Source organism: Dermochelys coriacea, chromosome 9 (genome assembly GCF_009764565.3).
Source record: "Dermochelys coriacea isolate rDerCor1 chromosome 9, rDerCor1.pri.v4, whole genome shotgun sequence".
Lineage (NCBI taxonomy): Eukaryota > Metazoa > Chordata > Testudines > Dermochelyidae > Dermochelys > Dermochelys coriacea.
The window spans coordinates 64,158,255-64,175,446 of record NC_050076.1 but is presented as its reverse complement, the minus strand read 5'-3'; the positions used below and the strand labels follow the sequence as shown (position 1 = coordinate 64,175,446).

General features: G+C 44.0%; 1 long non-coding RNA gene across 1 annotated transcript; it reads right to left on the bottom strand.

Annotated features, from left to right (window-relative positions):
• Positions 1-6,896: 6,896 nt before the first annotated feature.
• LOC122455746 lies at positions 6,897-13,021 on the bottom strand. The gene is made up of 3 exons (XR_006274197.1): positions 12,933-13,021; positions 11,067-11,132; positions 6,897-8,997 (listed from the first exon to the last, which is right to left on the bottom strand). It is a non-coding gene; the product is annotated as an uncharacterized LOC122455746 (long non-coding RNA).
• Between the last annotated feature and the right edge of the window lie 4,171 nt (positions 13,022-17,192).

Sequence of the window (17,192 nt, the reverse complement as noted above, 5' to 3'; positions counted from 1 at the left end):
ACTTCAATCTCTCTGGTCACTCGATCACAGACCTAAGAGTGGCTATACTTCAACAAAAAAGCTTCAAAAACAGACTCCAAGGAGAGACTGCTGAATTGGAATTAATTTGCAAACTGGATACAATTAACTTAGGCTTGAATAGAGACTGGGAATGGATGAGTCATTACACAAAGTAAAACTATTTCCCCATGGTATTTCTCCCCCCCACCCCACCCCCCACTGTTCCTCTGATATTCTTGTTAACTGCTGGAATTAGCCTACCTGCTTGTCACCATGGAAGGTTTTCCTCCTTTCCCCCCCCCTGCTGTTGGTGATGGCTTATCTTAAGTGATCACTCTCCTTACAGTGTGTATGATAAACCCATTGTTTCATGTTCTCTGTGTGTGTGTATATAAATCTCTCCTCTGTTTTTTCCACCAAATGCATCCGATGAAGTGAGCTGTAGCTCACGAAAGCTTATGCTCTAGTAAATTTGTTAGTCTCTAAGGTGCCACAAGTACTCCTTTTCTTTCTGTATAGAAAGAATGTAGAGAAACTGGAAAGAGTCCCGGGACAAATGACAAAGATGAACAAAGGGATGGAATGCAAAGGCTGAAGGACCTGGGTATGTTTAGTTTGGAAATAAAGGAGATTAAGGAGGACGGACATTATAGCGGTATTCATATACTTGAATAGCTGCCATAAAAAAGGTGGAGAGAATTTGTTCTGTCTTGCCACAGAGGGCAGGGCGAGAGGCAATGGGTTCAAACTACATCAGATTTAGATCAAATCTCATCGCAGATTTAGATCAAATCTCAGGAAAACTTCCTAACTGTAAGAACACTAGGACAATGGAACAGATATCTAGGGAGGTTATGGAAGCTCCTTCACTGGAGGTTCTCAAAGGGAGGCTGGATACCAATCTATCTGGGATGGTTTAGACACAACAAATCCTGTATCTTGGCAGGGGGTTAGGCTGGATGACCTTTGCAGTCTGTTCTAACTAGGGTTGTCGATTAATCACAGTTAACTCACACGATTAACTCAAAAAAATTAATTGTGATTAAAAAAATTAATCATGATTAATTGCACTGTTAAACAATAGAACACCAATTGAAATTTATTAAATATTTTTGGATTTTTTCTACATTTTCAAATGTACTGATTTCTATTACAATCCAGAATGCAAAGTGTACAGTGCTCACTTTATATAATTTTTATTAGAAGTATTTGCACTGTAAAAATGATAAACAATATTAGTATTTTTCAATTCACCTCATAAGTACTGTCGTGCAATCTCTTTATTGTGAAAGTGCAATTTACAAATATAGATTTTTTTTGTTACATTACTGCACTGAAAAAGAAAACAATGTAAAACTTTAGAGCCTACAAGTCCATTCAGTCCTACTCCTTGTTCTTAGCCAATTCCTAAGACAAACAAATTTGTTTACATTCACAGGAGATACTGCTGCCTTCTTCTTATTTACAATGTCACCTGAAAGTGAGAACAGGCATTTGCCTGGCACTCTTGTAGCCGGCATTGCAAGGTATTCACGTGCCAGATATGTTAAACATTCATTTGCCCCTTCATGCTTCAGCCACCATTCCAGAGGACATGCTTCCATGCGGATGATGCTCATTAAAAAAATAATGCTGTCATAAATATAAAGGGAAGGGTAAACACCTTTAAATCCCTCCTGGCCAGAGGAAAAATCCTTTCACCTGTAAAGGGTTAAGAAGCTAAGATAACCTTGCTGGCACCTGACCAAAATGACCAATGAGGAGACAAGATACTTTCAAAGCGGGGGGCGGGGGACACAAAGGGTCCTCTCTCTGTCTGTGTGATGCTTTTGCCAGGACCAGAGCAGGAATGCAGGTCAAAACTCCTGTAAAGAGTTAGTAAGCAATCTAATTAGATATGCATTAGATTCTGTTTTGTTTAAATGGCTGATAAAATAAGTTGTGCTGAATGGGATGTATATTCCTGTTTTTGTGTCTTTTTGTAACTTAAGGTTTTGCCTAGAGGGATTCTCTATGTTTTGAATCTGACTACTCTGTAAGGTATTTCCCTTCCTGATTTTACAGAGGTTTTTCTTTTACTTTTTAATTAAAATTCTTCTTTTAAGAACCTGATTACTTTTTCATTGTTCTTAAGATCCAAGGGTTTGAATCTGTGTTCACCTATGCAAATTGGTGAGGATTTTTATCAAGCCTTCCTCAGGAAAGGGGGTGTACTGCTTGGGGGGATATTTTCAGGGGGGAGACACTTCCAAGTGGGCACTTCCCCTGTTATTTTTGTTAGACACTTTGGTGGTGCCAGCATAAAGGTTCAAGGACAAAAGGTAAAACAGTTTGTACCTTGGGGAAGCTTTTAACCTAAGCTGGTAAGAATAAGCTTAGGGGGTCTTTCATGCAGATCCCCACATCTGTACCCTAGTGTTCAGAGTGAGGAAGGAACCTTGACAAATGCGTTAATTAAATTTGTGACTGAACTTCTTGGGGGAGAATTGTCTGTCTCCTGTTCTGTTTTACCCACATTCTGCCATATATTTCATGTTATAGCAGTCTCGGATGATGACCCAGCACATGTTCATTTTTAAGAACACTTTCACAGCAGATTTGACAAAAAGCAAAGAAGGTACCAATGTGAGATTTTTAAGGATAGACAGAGCACTCAACCCAAGGTTTAAGAATCTGACGTGCCTTACAAAATCTGAGGGGGACTATGTGTGGAGAATGCTTTCAGATGTCTTAAAAGAGCAACACTCCGACAGAGAAACTACAGAACCCAAACCACCAAAAAAGAAAATCAGCCTTCTGCTCGTGGCATCTGACTCAGATGATGAAAATGAACATGCATCGGTCTGCTCTGCTTTGAATTATTATAAAGCAGAACCCATCATCAGCATGGACGTATGTATTGTGAATGGTGGTTGAAGCATGAAGGGACATATGAATCTTTAGTGCATTTGGCACGTAAATATCTTGCAATGCCGGCTACAACAGTGCCACACGAATGCCTGTTCTCACTTTCAGGTGACATTGTAAACAAGAAATGGGCAGCATTGTCTCCTGCAAATTGTAACCAAACTTGTTTGTCTGAGCCAGGGGTGGGCAAACTTTTTGGTCCTAGGGCCACATTGGGTACAGAAATTGTACAGAGGGCCAGGTAGAGAAGGCTGGGGGAGGCTATGCCTTCCAAAACAGTGAGGGGTGCCTGGCTCCTGCCTTCATTCCAGCCCCCCAGAACTCCCACCCCCATCCAACACCCCCCCGCTCCCCACCCCTGACTGCCCCCGGGACTCCTGCATCCTATCCAATCTCCCCTGCTCCCCACCCACTGACCGCCGCCCTGGGCCCCTCCACCCCTATCCAACCCTCCCTGCTCTCTCCTCCCCACATTACCTGTGGAGTGGGGGAAAGGGGGGCTCAGTCCTTTCTCTGTGCATTTCCCCTGCTCATTTGGCTGCTCTCCCTGGCAGTCGGACAGGGCTTGCTCCCTGTCTGGGCTTGACTGCTGGAGACAGGGGCCAAGCATGCTGGAGGTGGAGAGGGGCCCTGGCTTCCCCTGCCCCTGTCCCCTGCAGCAGGGCTCAGGCCCCTTGATCGCCCCCCGCCCTGCCCCCCCAACTCCCCCTGACTGTGCTGCCCTGGAACACCAAGTCTGGCAGCACTATAGCTGTGCTGCCTGGGCAGAGCTGCAGCCACGCTGCCCAGGTGCTGGGGGAACTGTGACTGCAAGGGAGGGAGGGAGGGGAGCAGAAGGGGAGGGGCCAGGGGCTAGCCTCCACCCCGCTCACTGTGCTTCCAGGGAGTTGGGTTGGCTCCTCTGCAAGCCTGTCCTGACCCCGCTCCCTGGCAGGAGCTCGGGGGCCAAAGGGAAGGGTGCTGAAGGCCTGATGTGGCCCGCGGGCTGTAGTTTGTCCCCTCTGGTCTGAGCAATTGGCTAAAGTAGGACTGAGTAGACTTGTAGGTTCTAAAAGTTTTACATTGTTTTATTTTTGAATGCAGTTATTTTTTGTACATAATTCTATATTTGTAAGTTCAACTTTCATTATAAAGAGATTGCACTAGAGTACTTGTATTAGGTGAATTGATATATACTATTTCTTTTGTTTTTTACAGTGCAAATATTTGTAATAAAAATAAATATAAAGTGAGCACTGTACATTTTGTATCCTGCGTTGTAATTAAAATATATTTGAAAATTTAGAAAGCATCCAAAAATATTTAAATAAATATTCTATTGTTTAACAGTGCAATTAATCACTTATTAATTTTTTTAATCATGCGATTAATCACCATTAATTTTTTTAATTGCTTGTCAGTCCTAATTCTAACCCTATGGTTCTATGAGTCCTTGTACCTTAATTACCAGCATTTAAACGCATGCTTTATTTTCCTGTACTGAAAAGAACAACTAAGCACCTGATGCTGTTTTATCTTACTCCATGTTAATAACGAGCTAGTGGGATTACAGTGGTTTGTAATTTAAAAAAATTTACAAAAATCAGACAGATCAGAATCAGGCCCAAAACTGTCAAGTTTTTAAAAGGTGCCAACACATTTTCTCACATTTTCTTGTCATTTCAAAGAGATTAAATTCTAAAACAGAGTTTTAAACTGGATTTTTAAATGATTGCTCTATTACAACGCACTGAAATTGATGGGACTTTTACCATTATTGATGTACATTTAACTACTACTGCCTCCCCACCCCAGATCATAATTTCAGCCTCTCCAGCTGTGCTTGTTTCATATCAGGTCAAAACATGAATAATCCTGGAATAGAAAAGGGAATTCAGGTAATTTTTTTTTCCCCATAGAAGTGAATGATCAATACCCATGATTCTAAACCCTTCATTCTTTATGAGATTTTTTTTTTAAACTCCAATATCTTGGCAGCTTGCAGCTGTCCCCCATGCAGTGATACGGTACTGATCTGGATGGTGTGTTTCATCGCGGATTGCTGCCAGCCATGAAAGCAATGGAGGAGTGGTTAAAAGATGCACAAGCCCAAGGCAACTCATTTAAATTGTGTTCAGTGCTGAAAGAAAGGGCATGACTTCACTGGAAAAACAGGTGTATTTTTACATTGAGATGCTACATCTCACTGTAAAATCTGGGAGAGACAAAGGGCTGTACTTTTTACCAGGTGTAGGGACAGAGGATTAATCTTGACTAGCTACCCTGGTGCGGAGGAGGAACCCCCCCCCCCCCAACCTGAGAAGATATGGCCAGAGTTTACAAACCAGCAGGTGGCAGTGTGAAACCCTCAAACGTAGCATGCAAACAATATATACTCTCTTGTATGATGGAGATTCTACAAGAACCTGGGCTATTGAAGAGCACAGAGATAAGTCCTGAGGATCCTATGCAATTACCAGCACTAGGTGCCTGAGCACCTTAGCTTGTGGATATTTGTAGTAACAGAAAAGTGCGAGAGGATTAAAACTGTCACTGGGACTCCCACTGGCTCCCTCTCAGATACTTAATGCAACCCACCTTTACATGTGCACAAAGTTTGACATTCCGAGGCCAGCTGCTGGTGTCCTTAGGATAGAAATGCACCCAAAGTAGTGTAGAATTATTAGCACAGTGTTTTGTTTTCACTGGGGATACAGCCCCAGTGCTATGTATATTCAGATGAAAACCTGTAACTTCTTTCCCAGTTAGTATTTTATTTTAAACCATCCTTTCTATAAATAGAACAAAGAAAACATTCCAAGGGAAAGAGCTGGCGTCTAGAGACAAGACAGAAGCATGGGGTTGGAAAACCAGAGTTCTACATTCTATTCCCAGTTCTGACACTGTCTTGTTCGGCTAACCCCTTCACTGCTCTCTCAATAGAATAGAAAAAAGAAAGCAACAAACTGAATATACTAGTTTCCTCCTGCAAATTCTCCTTCTTCGAAAGGTGTTCAATTAGCCCTAAATATGACTAGGGTAGCTGTGCCTTTGCCCAATACATTTTAAAGATCAAATCCTACCCTCTCCTCCATGCTATAGAAAGCCCTGACTGCACCAGAACTGCCATGGTTGGGCCATGAACTGAGCAGTAACAGAAGGTTATTGTGAAACTGCTTGAAGGACCATAAAGTGCATAGCTGAACTTCCTGGTGAGGTGGCCAGCACATTTGATAAAACAATCTGTTCCATTATACTCCTGTTGGCATTTACTTCATGCTCTCCATGAAGACAAGGCTGGATCAGTCAGTGCCAAAATAGTTTCAGATTTGCTATCTACCAGAAGGAAAGTTTCCTATAGCTTCAAAAGCCAGAAGTAAACATTCTGATTATCTTCTGACCTCCTGCCAGCTACAGAAAAATCTCCAAAATTTCTAGTATTCTCCAAGTAACAATTAGTAGAACAACAAAGTTATTCATTGCCCTTTGTTCTGGTGGTGGCTGGCAGCCTGTAAAAGATTAACTAGCAAAAGCTGGCACTGCACAAGCATATTCATGCTACAAAGGGTCTGCTATTTGGATTATTATGAAGGAAGATTTGGACTCAAAACATATACTGGAATAGGGCTGAAATGAACTACAAAGGGCAGGGGAATGAAAGCAGAAGTGGGAAGAGAGGTTTTTATTATTATGGGGGTCCAGTCACATGATGGGAGAAACACTTGGACCACCTGGCCTATCAGGATACAAGATCCATCCGAAACATAAAAGCAAGAGGAGATACTTTCATTTAGTATGTGGCATTGTGTTGAAAAGGGGCTAAAATATTAAGGAAACCTTCGTTGACTGTTAAACATTCATTGGAATACCACCACTAAGAAGCTCTTTAACCTTTCCTTAGAGACACAGAAAAAAGGAAAAACAGTATTTGGAATAAAAAGCATTAATTAACACTTTCCTTGTAACACTATCCCTTATTTCCTTTAGCTGTGTAGAATTCTTTTTCAAGGGAGAAACCCATGTTTGACAGTTGTTTAAATGGCATTAAAGGTGGTTTACATTGTCCTTTAGGGGGAAGAGAAAAAGGTAGTTGAGGTGGTTCAGAATGTTCTTGTTAAAGTCTGATCCTGTTTTCCTGAAGACAAAACAAAATACACACGAAGACAGGAATAAAAGAAGAGCAAAGGGAGAAGATTCAGCTTCAGCCTTTAGTGCTTAATTCTTAGGCTAGGTCCACACTACACACTTACTGTGGCATAACAACATCATTCGGGGGGTGGGGGGGAAGTGTGAAAATCCACACCCCTGAGCAACACAGTTATACCAACCTAAACTCCCATGTAGGCAGCGCTATATCGACGAGAGAGCTTCTGCCGCAGACATAGCTACTGCCTCTCCCGCAGGTGGAGTACGGCCACGTCTACATTACAAAATTAAGTCGACATAAAGCCACTGCAGTAATTGAAGCAGTGTTTCAGGTCCACGCTATGCTCCTCCTGGAGGCAGTGCGCACCCTCACCAGGAGCACTTCCACCAACTTAAGTGGGACATTGTGGGGCACTGCCAGCCACCAGGCTGCTAACAGGCCATGTAAGTAACACACTGTCTACATGGACACTGGGCCCTAATTACACTGACCAAAGAACTATGCCTCTTGTGAAGATGGAGTTAAGTCAATGTAGTGGACGACTTACATTGGTGGGTGCCTTACGTCGGTGCCCTACATTGACCTAACTCTGTAGCGTAGACCAGCCCTCACTAAGCTGACAGGAGAGCTCTCTATATTGGTTTAGAGCATCTTCATCAAAGGTTTTTAGGCTAGACCTGACCTTAGGGATCTCTTCACTTTATAGCAGTGGTTGTCCAACTTATGTATTGACGACCCCTTTCATAGAGCAAGTCTCTGAGTGCAACCCCTCTTATAAATTAAAAACACATTTTTTAACATTTAACATTATTATAAACGCTGGAGGCAAAGCAGTGTTTGGGGTGGAGGCTGACAGCTTGTGACCCCCCCCCCCGCATAATAACCTCATGACCCCCAGTTTAAGAACCCCTGCCTTACAGAAACCTGAGCTCTTCATGGGCTTTAGCCTAAATCCCCTACCATCCACAAAGAAAAATCTCTGATCCAGGCTTGGAGGTACTTTAAGCCCACGCTAGCTGACCTGGCTGGGTGGGGTGAATTAGAACTAGGGGTACCAACCCTCCAGGGTTGTCCTGGAGTCTCCAGGAATTAAAGATTAATCTTTCAATAAAGATTATGTCATGTGATGAAATCTCCAGGAATTTGTCCAACCAAACTTGGCAACCATAATTAGAACCCAGTCTTCTGTGTCACTCAGGCTGGAACCCACACACTTTGCAGTGAGGACCCAGGCTAAAATCACTTCAGTGCTGGCAGTCCTCCAATGCCTTTCCACAACTCCCCCTAAAAGACACACAAGTTCTCCCACGATTGACACGGTTGCTCAGGAAAGAGTCCTAGAGCGTCTCAGCACCAAGAACCATGGACTATGCCCCCAGACATGCACAGACAAATGCAGAAACAGTAAGGACACAATCACATGAGTAGGGCTTTGCTGTGGGGAGGCTTGCAACTGGGCTCAGCTAACCTGGCTGGCAATTACTGGGTCTAACTGTGCAGACATACCTTTACTCACAATCTTGCTGCTGGAGAAACAAGCACTGCCCTCATTAGGCACCCCAAAACTTGGCAAATGTGTACCAGCACTGGGCTGTAGAGGGCATTGCTTTTAGCTGCTGCTGGTCATGGGCTCACAGCTGTGTTGCAACAACAACAACAAATGCCGTCTTGGCCAGCTAAGCCAAACTCTTCTTAAACAGATGGCCCAAAGGAGAATGACAGGAAAGTGACAAAATAAGGTGGGGGAAGGAAAAAGGACACGAGAGGGTGTGATAGCAGGAACCCAGGTGTTGTTCAGGACTCAGCTGAAGCCTGATTAGGAGGCCTTTCAGAATCAAGAGGATTAAGGTCCAAGAGTGCCGCAGTGGTTTCTGGGGTCCCAGAAGATGGTGATATTTGTTCCTTACAGTCCACGTGTCCCCCTGGTCCACTTGAGCAACCGCCAGACAAACAGTGTCTAAGAGCTTTAAAATAAACCAATTGAAAAATAAACTCTTTGGTCAATTTCTATGATAAACATGTCTGCACTATTTCAGCTCATTGTCACGCCAGCCCATGACTTTATCAGAAGCCCTGCAGCCCCTTCACAGGTTTTGTTTCTTTATTGTTTAGGTTAAAAAACAATCCAGCTTGTCCCAGTCTATTTGTCTTTAACTTCTGCTGCCAACAGCTGCACAGAACCAGCTGTGTTGGACTCTTGTTACCTTGGGCCCTGGAGAGACAGGTCTTGGCTCAGCAGTGCCCATCTCCCCCTCAGCCTCACTTCACAGCTAGCACAGCCCCGTTACAAAAGCCAGAGAGGCCAATTCTCCCTCATCTCGTGGAACCCATGCCTGCTTGGAGTGGTGTTCTGTCCCCCTCTAGTGGCACCCAGCCCAGCTAGCGACTGATGAGACTGTTACAGCTTTGGCTGAGAGCCGCATGGCTTCTACCTCATGCAGCGGAGGCTCCTACACTGAGCTTCAGAGGTCCCATGTTTGATCCTGCCCGCAGACGACCGGGGTCTGTCAGCATAACACTCACACTTTGTGCAACCAGTTGCACCCGTGCAAAGTGGAGATAATACTAGGGGCTTATACTTCTCAGCTTATATAGGCCAACCTCCGTTCCACCTGCACAAGCCCCCTGCGTGCCACCCTCCCATACCCCTCCATTTAAGGGACTCTCTGTCACTCCCCACAATTTCCCCCCTGCCAGGGGCTCTATGCCCCTCATTCCCTCCTCCTGCATGCCAAGAAGCTCTGTGTTTCCCCTCAATCCCACTTCTTTCCATGCCCTCCATCCCCATTCCCCCAATGTTTGAGGCTTGTGTGCATCCAATACCACCACTCATTTGACATCTACTTGGCACAGGTATACATGCTGGCAGAAAGTTCCAGGCAGTGGAGAACCGGGCCCTTTCCCTCCGTCTCCCATGCCAATACAGACCACCAACAGATTTTGTAGCAAGATTTCAATCATTTTTCCCACATTATGAAAATTTCTCAACCATGACCAAATAGCGGATGTGTTTATCCAGGAGCAGCAAACTCCTCTGAGCCACACAGCACACGTAACAAAGGGCTTGTCCATACCAGGAAGTTATTCCAGAATAAGGTACAGTTTGAGTTTAGAGTACTAGAGCTATCCTGGAATAACTACCTGTGTGGATGCTCTTATTCCAGAGTAAGAGTGCCTTTTTCTGGGTTAGCTTAATCCAAAAGTGGATTAATTTAAATTCAGGAATTCCCGAATAAGAGTGTCCACACAGGGAGTTATTCCAAAATAGTTTATTCTACTATAGTTATTCTGGTCTATTTCCCCAAGTTCTAAAACCCCAAATGGCGTTAAGAAGCTAAAGCGAGCCACTCATTTTTTGGAATACTTTAGCAGGCTTGGAAGTCTCTTGTAACAATGATCCTTTGTTTCTGTGAAGGCATTCCAATATCAACGAACCAAATATTTTCTGGTTTTTATAAATGTCTCTCAATCAGGCCAAAAGTTATGCTGTGCAGCAGCTTTCCTTTTCAATCCCTCATCTCCATTAAGAAAAAAAATGGAAGGTATACCATCAACTTAGAGAGAGAGAGAGATTGAGCTCACACTCTGCTGGAAGTTGTGTGGGTTGTTTTTTTTCCTAAACATACTATTGTCAAAGTAACGACTAAAAAGTCATAGCAAAATCATTTCTCTGTTTCCAATGTGTTTTCTTTGTGTAACTGTCAGAACTCTTCATCTAGCCAGTTTCACCCTTTTCCTGTATAGTCAGCAGTAGTCATTGGTGTCGGTGTATCACAAAGGAACAGATGAGGAAAAGGAAATATATACACATGCACACAGAGGAAAATGTGATTCTAAAAAAAAAAAAAAAGAAGAAGATTGGCAGGGGACTCAGAGCAAAAGTAGGCACTCTGAACTCATCTTTTGGGATGCAGTAGATTCCAAATGGACAGTTTTCCTTGGAAGAACATCTGATTTAATAATAAGGGGGGAAAAACACACACACACAAAATGGAGCAAAGGGATTATTTTAGGATACTTAAATACAGCTTACCAGAATCTCCACAGAAACACTGTGTTGGACACCCGAGATGTTTCCTTGAAACATATAAAACAGCAACTAAAAAACCAAAACAAAAGTAGTTGTAATTTTCCTGAAAGATGACACTTGATACTTCAGGTCAGCACAGCCCAGAAAACCCAAGGTTCCTCTTTCTGTTGCAATTTGAAGTGGTGAGTGTGGAAAGTGGAGAAACTATATAAGTAAAGGAGTTAAAAGCAATCACTCGCTTACACTTGCAAAAAGGGGATTTGATTGATTTGTTGTGTATCTTGTTTTCCCACATGAACATGTCAATGGTGAAACTTTCCCATCACTTTGCAGCAGCCACCTCCTGACTGGACCTGCAAGCCTTTCTAAGGCTCAAAACTCAGTAGAAATACTACAGCCCTGATGCGTGGAGGGCCAGCAGGTGAGAACGTGCACATGGACACTCCCCATGCCACAGAGCCACGCAGCAGCTCTGAGCACAGCACCACAGAGAGGGCAAACAAGTGGCAGCGGGGCTCAGTGGATTAAAGCAATGGTTAGCATTGAAAGCGCAGGTAACAGAAAATGCTAGGAGTCTCCCTGACAGTCCCAGAGTTGCCAGCTCTTGTGATTTCATGGTCACTCTTATGATATTATTGTTTTCCTTAGAGCCCAGCTTCTGGAGTTGAGAATCTCAGCTTTCATCTCTCACTCTCTCACACACACACACGTTTCTGTGCCTCTGGTTGCAGAGAAAAGCCAGAAAACAGGATACAAAATTAAGACTCATAACAAGAAATTAAAAACAATAATAATCAAAAGAACCCCTCATTCACATTTATTATTGTTTAAAACTCTTGATTTTTTGGTCCTGACTCCTGGGTTTTGAACTCTTGGGGCTGGTAATACCACAATCTGCTGTCAGGCCTTCCATCTGGGAAAGCAGCTGCACTTCAACATGGCTGCTCTTGCATAAGACAGCATACCGTGGGTGGCTCTAGAGAGTTCCCTTGTGGTCTCTGGTTTGGGGCATGGAAAACATAACAGCTGGGAACGTGCATAGGCAAGATGCACGGTACTGAGATGGCTTCCGCTTCAATTAAATCCCACTGGACACATTCTGCAGGACTCACCCCTGCTAACTCCTGGGTGAAACTCCCAATGAAGGCCCACAAATAAAGATTGCCGGATTAGGTCCCATGACCCCAAATTCTCTCTCCCTGATCTGGGCACACAGGGGACCTACTGTGTGATACCACCCGCCCTCAGCTCTGATTCACAGAGGCCTCTCCGTGGGTCCAGCATCCACAATGGGAGGGAGAGAGACTGGTCCAGCCAATGTGGGCACACAACAGCCCTCCTTCAGAGGATAAACAGAGGGGATCAGAGAGTCCAGGGGCTTTTTCCTAGAGACCCTCAACCCAGCTCTTCTATGTGGCTGCTGCAGCTTCCCCAGACAGAGGGGCTGCAGTTGTACCTGTCCATTATTCAGGGAGTGCAAGTGACGGTGAGGGGAGGCAGCTGGTGCCCTGCCCACACACCACCATGACAGGGGTTAGGCATTATCTATCCCTCAAAGATCATCACTGCTTTTGCTGCAAAGATTTGGCCATACGTGGAGTCAGTGGCAAAGTCCCATCAACTTCAGCTGGTGCCTGGGTTTGGCCTTAACATGTACAAATATGTAACAATCAGAAACTGATACATGCAGCTGTGACTTCCATGTTTCCGTGTGTGAGATTTGGCAGTGTAAAGACGACTTGCATTTATTTCTGGGTCACTTATCCCATCTCTATTTGGCGAGCCTCCTGGAATTGATCTGCCATGTGAACTGCCAGTGGCACAATCGCAAAGAGGAAGCCACAAAAAAAGAAAAAACATATTACTTACCTAGTACAAAAACGACAATCACCACAACAACTCCCACAACCACATTTGAAGGATCTGTGAAAAATATATTACAAGATCAGCCTCACTTGGGACATTGCCAGAAAAAACATCTTCTTCCCTACCTCCAGCCCCCACCCCCAAGCAAATCTTTGCAACCTGACTCTTAGAGATTTCAATATTAAATGTTGGTCTATAAAGGGTTTTGGAAACTAGAGTTGCAACCACCTCTCACGCACTCAGAAGTCCAGCTGCTCCCATCACTCAACCCTCCACGTTGAGATGACCTGCTGTTCTGGGGCTGTCTGGCTGTCCCAGACACTTGATTAGATCAAAGCTTTGAAATCATTTCAGTAGAACCACTCGGGAGAGTTACTAGCCATCCACCTCCCATCAAGGTTCCTCCAGTGCTTCCTCAACCACTGCTTCCCACCACCCCTCTTTATTGCTAAAGCCAGGCCCAGCTGCTAGCCTTGTGCTGGGTCCTTCTGGGTGTCCACACTCACCAGCCCACAACTCCTGCCCCCACCTCCTCCTTCTGCCACCACACTTCAACTTGTACTCCAGAGTCCTTCAAAGAAGAGGTGTCAGCAGCTGACAAAAAGGAACAAGAAGAAGAAGCTGTTGTGGTCAGCTTTGATCAATAAAGTAGGAGGAGGTACGTATAGAAGCAGAAAGCAAATGAACCCAAGAGGAAGCTGGAAGGCACTGGTGACTGATGGGAACAGGCCACATGTCCATCCCCCTAAATGTTACCTTCCCAAACCACACACTATGTCTCCTGGCTTCACCCTCTTCTAAAGCTCCTCTCAATTTACCAAACTTTCTAGCTCAGCACGTGCTTGTCCCTCTCCAGCCTTTTGGCTTGTCATTCCCAGAAAAACATCCCAGATCTGAAACCCCTGCTTGGTCTGGGAATTAATGTACATGGAGGAGAAAAGCTGTGTATATGTTATGAACTGATTATTTCATCAAGACCCTACAGTGAAAGTTCAATAGCCATTAAACATACAAAAACCAGAACTTGAGACACCCAGGCTTAATTATGATTCCTCCCACCCACTCCCAAAAACCCACATATGGCCAAATCATTCAAGAAATAAAATAAGCCATGTAATGCACCAAAACACTTGGGGCTGTTTTTTTTTTCAAATGTGGGTGCCAAGAGTTAAATTTAGACACCTAAATCCTGTAGTAATTTGATTAGTAAGAAACCATGAACAAAATATTGCAAAGTGATATCAGACAAAAACCTCAAGCTCAAAGTCTGGGATGGGTCCCAAATTCTCTCAGATTCTGGGTATATTTAGATTTGGACAGGTTAGTTCAGGCTTATTTAAATACATCCTCATTACTTCTGAGTGCAAATATATCATCTAAGCACAGATACTTGGTTTAGGTGTTAGATTATTTCAAGGTGCATCTACATCTTTAAATTAATGTCCACAAGTGAAGATAACCCACTTAAAATAAAAGAGGCACTTAGGCATGTGCTTATCTTCAAAATGCAAGTAATCCTATTGTCAGACTACTCAAATGCTTAAAGTTAGGTACCTGCTTAAGTGCTTTGCTGAGTGTTTTGATAATTCAGGGCCATAATAAGTGTTATGCTCTGAAGCACTGAATTACATGTATGTGCAATTGTGCATCAACAGATAAACAGTAGAGCTGATTGGTGGAAAAAAATCCTGCAGAAAATTTTGACTTTTCGTCAAAACAACACATATGTGCACATGCGCGCATGTGCACACACACACACACACACACACCCCTCAAAACTTTTCAGATTGTCTTGTGGGGGTTGGGGGGAATTAAAAATTTTCAAGCAAAAATTTTCATTTAGCCTAAAAAGAGTTGATGGTAAGTTTTCAACCAGCACTAGTGCACAGCTCCAACATATCCACAATGTAATGGTAACAGGTTTCAGAGTAGCAGCCGTGTTAGTCTGTATTCGCAAAAAAGAAAAGGAGTACTTGTGGCACCTTAGAGACTAACAAATTTATTAGAGCATAAGCTTTCGTGAGCTACAGCTCCGATGAAGTGAGCTGTAGCTCACGAAAGCTTATCCTCTAATAAATTTGTTAGTCTCTAAGGTGCCACAAGTACTCCTTTTCTTTTTACTGCAAGGAGAGTGATCACTTAAGATGAGCCATCACCAGCAGGAAGGGGGGGGGGAGGAAAACCTTTTGTGGTGCTAATCAAGGTGGGCCGTGACATTATCGGGGATACTATTCCTGACGGCTTGTAGTCCATCTTTGTGTGGAATGTTGGTGTAGAGGGCTTCTATATCCATAGTGGCTAGGATGGTGTTTTTAGGAAGATCACCGATAGATTGTAGTTTCCTCAGGAAGTCAGTGGTGTCTCAAAGATAGCTGGGAGTGCTGGTAGCATAGGGCCTGAGGAGGGAGTCTACATAGCCAGACAATCCTGCTGTCAGGGTGTCAATGCCTGAGATGATGGGGCTTCCAGGATTTTCAGGTTTATGGATCTTGGGTAGCAGATAGAATACCCCAGGTCGGGGTTCCAGGGGTGTGTCTGTACGGATTTGTTCTTGTGCTTTTTCAGGGAGTTTCTTGAGCAAATGCTGTAGTTTCTTTTGGTAACCCTCAGTGGGATCAGAGGGTAATGGCTTGTAGAAAGTGGTGTTGGAGAGCGGCCTAGTAGCCTCTTGTTCATATTCCGACCTATTCATGATGACGACAGCACCTCCTTTGTCAGCCTTTTTGTTTATGATGTCAGAGTTGTTTCTGAGGCTGTGGATGGCATTGTGTTCTGCACGGCTGAGGTTATGGGGCAAGTGATGCTGCTTTTCCACAATTTCAGCCTCTAACCAACATATTAACCCACAGGGACCTTCCTACCAACACTACAAAAAGAAGGATTCTGGGTGGACTCCTCCTGAAAGTCGAAATAACAGACTGGACTTCTACATAGAGTGCTTCCGCCGATGTGCACGGTCTGAAATTGTAGAAAAGCAGCATCACTTGCCCCATAACCTCAGCCGTCCAGAACACAATGCCATCCACAACCCTCTACACCAACATTCCACACAAAGATGGACTACAAGCCAGCAGGAACAGTATCCCCAATAATGTCATGGCTAACCTGGTGGCTGAACTTTGTGACTTTGTCCTCACCCATAACTGTTTCACATTTGGGGACAATGTATACCTTCAAATCAGTGGCACTGCGATGGGTACCCACATGGTTCCCACAGTATGCCAACATTTTTATGGCTGACTTAGAACAACGCTTCCTCAGCTCTCATCTCCTAATGCCCCTACTCTACTTGTGCTACATTGATGACATCTTCATCATCTGGGACCCATGAAAAAGAAACCCTTGAGGAATTCCACCATGATTTCAACAATTTCTATCCCACCATCAACCTCAGCCTGGACCAGTCCACACAAGAGATCCACTTCCTGGACACTACGGGGCTAATAAGCAATGGTCACATAAACACCACCCTATATCGGAAACCTACTGACCACTATTCCTACCTACATGCCTCTAGCTTTCATCCAGATCACACCACACGATCCATTATCTATAGCCAAGCTCTATGATATAACCGCATTTGCTCCAACCCTTCAGACAGAGACAAACACCTACAAGGTCTGTATCATGCATTCTTACAACTACAATACCCACCTGCTGAAGTGAAGAAACAGATTGACAGAGCCAGAAGAGTACCCAGAAGTCACCTACTTCAGGACAGGCCCAACAAAGAAAATAACAGAACACCACTAGCCATCACCTTCAGCCCCCAACTAAAACTTCTCCAACGCATCATCAAGGATCTACAACCTATCCTGAAGGACGACCCATCACTCTCACAGACCTTGGGAGACAGGCCAGTCCTTGCTTACAGACAGCCCCCCAACCTGAAGCAAATACTCACCAGCAACCACACACCTTTTTAATTGGCTTCACTAAAATAAACCATGGTTGTTCATATCTGAGAGCAGAATTTGACCGCCATCTGCAAAAGGATCCCTTCAGCATTGCTGTGGGAACCATGACCTACATTTTCAAGTTACTACTGATTTTGGGTGCTGGCTCTCCGAAAAGCAGATCCCTTTAAGGTGTCTCCTGTCAAGTACCCCAGGTCAGGGACACCTAAAAATATTAAGTTGATTTTGGAGATTTAGGGCCTTATCTTTTAGAATTTCCTGACTGTGGTGCTTATATTCTCAACCCGAACACTGCAATGAACAAGAACTGTGATGTGGCATTTTGCAGTAGTTTTCAAGCACTGCT